General features: G+C 35.6%; 1 long non-coding RNA gene across 1 annotated transcript; it reads right to left on the reverse strand.

The window, feature by feature from the left end:
• Window positions 1-1085: 1085 nt before the first annotated feature.
• On the reverse strand, window positions 1086-2617 carry LOC149828812 (uncharacterized). The gene is made up of 2 exons (XR_016434078.1): window positions 2574-2617; window positions 1086-1320 (listed from the first exon to the last, which is right to left on the reverse strand). It is a non-coding gene; the product is annotated as an uncharacterized LOC149828812 (long non-coding RNA).
• Window positions 2618-5272: the final 2655 nt, after the last annotated feature.

Raw genomic sequence — 5272 nt, forward strand, 5'->3', positions numbered from 1 at the left:
TTACAATGCTAATCGGCATAGTAGTTTCTTGGCATGATTGCTGCTTTCATTTTGTTAAATACAATACCAGTGGGGTTCCAACTTGCAACGTCCTATAACATGTTAACTTTATTTATTTATTATGATTAAGTGGGGTACTAAGACACCTCTCCTCTCCAGTAAACAAGCCCTACTGGTGGGGTTCGAACTTGCAATGCCCCATCACATGGAGAATTGCATAAACTGCTCCTACCAAACTGCAGACGGAGCCCTCGTTGGTTCACATGGTGACCTGCACAAACTGCTCCTACCAGATGGTCGGAGCTCTGGTTGGTTTCTTATGCAGAAGTATAGCAACTAGCAATCTGGGTTTAAGGTATCCCTTTGGATCGAGTTTTAATTTAGGTTTTGCTTGAGTTTTTAATTAGATTTGAATCTTAATTATGTAATGGATCTATCTCGGATCAAATTTATGATTAGGGTTTCTTATGTTTCATGTAAATGTTGGTTATAGGGATTTTGTAGGTAGACTGGTTTTGATCTCATTTCTTTCTCTCAAACCCTAAATCCTTTTATCTTTCCTATTTTCAATGTTATTGTTATTTTCATTTATTCCAATGAATTTCTAGTTGTCTTTAGCTTAATCGTTGCATGGTTATGCATCTTCGGATTCGATGGTCCATCAATTATGGTATCAGAGCAAGAGATTATCACTACAACAAAGCAGTATATTAGCGACGACTACATTCCGTTGCTAATCCGTCGCTAACATGGTTAGCGACGGATTAGCGACAATGAGGCAACAGTATGCTTACGTCGCGAATATTTCGACGCTAACTGGCGACAGAATTATTCTGTCGCCAGGTCCGTCGCTAATTGCGACGGAATAACGAGCGCTATATTCCGTCACCAATCCGCCAGTACTAAACGACGACCACGGCTTGGCGACGGATTTACTTCCATCGCTAGATTAATATGAATAGTGACGGATGGTTCCGTCGCTAATCCGTCGCAAACACGAAAAAAAATTTAAAAAAATTTATTTGAAAATTAAATCCGAGAACTGTACAATTTTTATTTCTTGTACAATTTATATTTCCTGTAAATAAAAAACAAACCACACAAAAAATTTCATATAACAAGAATCTACAACAATTAATCGTTCCACCTTAAAATTAAGAAGTTTAATTATTTACAATTCAACAATTACAATTAGGAAACATAAAAAAAATAGAACTTCTTCAACACAGTCCTCTAATCATCGCCAAGATTTTGTGCGTCTTCTTGTTCATTGTCTTTATCTGTCCCTTCAGCTCCACTACGCTGATTATCGCTAGCAGCCTACATAAGAAAAGAACAGTCAGTATTGATAAACAAAGTATAATCAAATAAATTACACACTATATGTGATTCTATCATGTGCTCATGTGTGATCTAAGGCAATAAAAAAACTCTATATGTGATTCTATCATGCTCATATGTGCTCTAAGGCAGACAAAAAGTTTTATATATATATATATGTATATATATATATATATATATATATATATATATATATATATATATATATGTGTGTGTTTGTGTGTGTGTGTGATTCTATCATGCTCATATGTGTGCTAAGGCAGTCAAAAAATTGAATATGTGATTATAGCATGTTCATATGTGTTCTAAGGCATCAAGAAAAACTCTATATGTGATTCTACCATGCTCAGATGTGCTTTAAGGCAGGCAAAAAACTATATATGTGATTCAATCATGCTCGTATGTGTGCTAAGGCAGTCAAAAAATTGAATATGTGATTATAGCATGCTCATATGTGCTCTAAGGCAGGCAAAGCAAAAAAAATTATATGTGATTCTATCATAAATAATATATAGCATGTTCATATGTGTTCTAAGGCAGTAAAAAAACTCTATATGTTATTATAGCATGCTCATATGTGTGCTAAGGCAGTCAAAAACTAAATATGTGATTATAATATGCTCATATGTGTTCTTAGGCAGTCAAAAACCTGAATATGTGATTATAGCATGCTCATATGTGTTCTAATGCAGTCAAAAAAACTTTATATGTCATTCTATCATGCTCATATGTGTTCTTAGGCAGGCAAAAAAACTTTATATGTGATTATAGCATGCTCATATGTGCTCTAATGCAATAAAAAAACTCTATATGTTATTATAGCATGCTCATATGTGCTCTAAGGCAGTCAAAAAACTAAATATGTGATTATAACATGCTCATATGTGTTCTTAGGCAGTCAAAAAACTGAATATGTGATTATAGCATGCTCATATGTGTTCTAATGCAGTCAAAAAAACTTTATATGTGATTCTATCATGCTCATATGTGTTCTTAGGCAGGCAAAAAAACTTTATATGTGATTATAGCATGCTCATATGTGCTCTAATGCAATAAAAAAACTCTATATGTTATTATAGCATGCTCATATGTGCTCTAAGGCAGTCAAAAAACTGAATATGTGATTATAACATGCTCATATGTGTTCTTAGGCAGTCAAAAAATTATATATGTGATTCGATTATGCTCATATGTGTTCTAAGGCAGACAAAAAACTGAATATGTGATTATACCTGAGAGGGACCTGGAATCGAAGATCCTCTATCCTGAACAGCGGCCTTGATATCATTTCGGAGAAAGGGGGCGACGGTGTATTGGAAGTAGTTATTCAGTGATTCATTAATGATCTGACGTACATCATCACCGGAAAGAATAGTCGGCTGCTTGGAGCTTATGTCAGCGCAAGAAGTCGGTGAGCCGTAACTGGAAGAACCAATAACTGGTGAAGTGTTCATATTACTCCCAAACCCGAACACGCGACCTTTTTTGGGTTCACCTGCTGCAGTCACCCATGCTGTAGGATCAAATGATGGATGCTGAGTAGCGTCATCGCCATATCGCTCTACCATCTGTTGCTCATATGCCTCCTACAAAATAATGTTTAAAGTATTCATTAATAATTAATGATAACATTATGATAACTTGCATATATATTGCAATGATTATTAATAGAATTAATACATACCGTTGTCGTTCTCGCCTTCTCTGATACGAAGACTCCCGTGGTCTTCCGTTTATGTGTTTCTACAAACACATCCTTATATGGTACATTGCCTCATTTTTCTGCTTCCTGCGAAGTTAAATGACAAAAGATTTAGTACACAAGTTTGCAACAATACTTATAAAATTAATATTATATATTGATGAGTTACCATTTTCTTTAGGTGGCTCCCAAATGTCTTAGATCCACCTGTGTGTAGATGGGCTTCGGGCATCTTCGATCGATTTTGTGCAGCCTTCGCAGAGCGATTTCTAAATGCATCTCCCGCTCACTTATCGCACATTTCATCCTAGTAAACTCTCCTGATAGTAATAGGACCATGGCCCTTCCACAGTAATGGATCATCTACTACGCCAGATGTTTTTTTTGTTACAGTCTTCATAGTGTGTAGCATGTCTGCAAATCGATTGGCATCCACCTTCTGCCACACCTTCCTTGCATCATTTTCTTCCACCGTAGTTGCAAAGCGATTCGAAGCCTACAAATATTTTCAGAAAGTTAGTAGACATTGCTTAAATAAATTAAATATGAAACACATTAACTATGAGGAACAACTGTATACCATGAATGAGGACCACAATCTGTCTAACACCTCCTTTGGGTACTCTTTCCATTGAGCAACTGGTCCTGGTAGATGTTGAAGAAGTGAATTCCTAATCTCCCGTACTACTTCTTGTGGCTCAAACCTCGTGTTGCACATGAATTGTTACACAGTAAATATCAATATAAAATATTTAAAAGATATGCAATAATTGAAAACAAAATACTTACGGTCGATTATCGATATACACTATTCGAATGAGTCTTCTTGTGCCAGACTGAGAAGACCCTATTTCCTGTGTTGGTTGTTGACTTGTGTGATCAACTGGTGTAGGTGGGTCGTGTACAGGCGCAACATCATCTGTAAAAAAATACATTAGAAATTCTCAAAATGCGCATTTGAACTAATCAAGCATCCAATTAGTTATATGATATACCTATCACAGGAGCCCGTGAAGATGAAGGCTGAGCTTGGCTACTACTGGATGAGCGACCACTATAACCTCCACGAACCATATTCTAACAAATAACATATGTCATACAATACATTCAAATAATTCACATCAAGTATTACAATGCATTCAAGTCATTCACATCAAGCATTGCAATGCATTCAAATAATTCAAATCATTCACATCAAGTATTGCACTAATTCAAATCATTCGTTAATTGCATAAATTATAATACATTCAGATAATTGAAATCATTTACATCAAGTATTACAATGCATTCGAATCATTCGTATCAAGTATTAATATACATTCAAATAAAATTTTTAATCATTCACACCAAGTATTGCAATACAACTCACATCAAGTATTACAATGCATTCAAATAGAGGTTTGTAGTATAAGATTTTGCTCACTAGCTTGAGAATTCTTCCTCGTCACTAGTTTGACTTTCTTCTTCTTCTTCTTCTTCATTGTTTGCCCATCCACTTGGTACATCATTTGGATCACATTCCTCTATGAATGTTTCATTGGCCAATGGAGATATGACATGCATATCATGCGCAACATCGCGACCATAAGCGAAGTCATAGACATCATCTGATTGATAGTAATCACTGTCTTCAGCTAACTCATCTTCCTGTAACTGATCATTCTTGGGGTATAGTTTGGATTTCACCTTGCAAACTGCCCACCATTCATTTCTATCTGACTTTTTTATACTCGGATATGAAGTATAATAAACTTGTTGAGTTTGCGAGGCTAATATGAATGGTTCATATGTTCCAAACCTGGATTTATGATTCACCTCCACAATGCCTGAAGCTTTGTCGAGTTGTTGCAGTTGGATCAAACCAATGACACTTGAATATCGTAACCCTGTTATTCATGCCTAAGTAAGTCAACTCCATTATTTTCTCTATAACACCGTAGTAATCATGTTCATTTTCACCGTAGCTGCTACCCTTGACACACACGCCACTATTTATCGTTGATTTGTTTATACTGTAGTCTTTTGTATGGAATCGATAACCATTTACGATATACCCGTTGTAGCATTGCACAACTTTGGTCGGACCATTTTCTAAATCACATATTCCTAGATCTTTAACATCACCATGGCGAACCTACGCACAGACATAAACAATGATTGTGATCACGATCAATTAAGTAACTTAGTGTTGTTTATAAGTACAAAATTTATGTTAGCTTCTTTACCAAC

The sequence above is a fragment of the Nuphar pumila genome, chromosome 9 (genome assembly GCF_984573655.1).
Source record: "Nuphar pumila chromosome 9, dmNupPumi1.hap1.1, whole genome shotgun sequence".
NCBI lineage: Eukaryota > Viridiplantae > Streptophyta > Magnoliopsida > Nymphaeales > Nymphaeaceae > Nuphar > Nuphar pumila.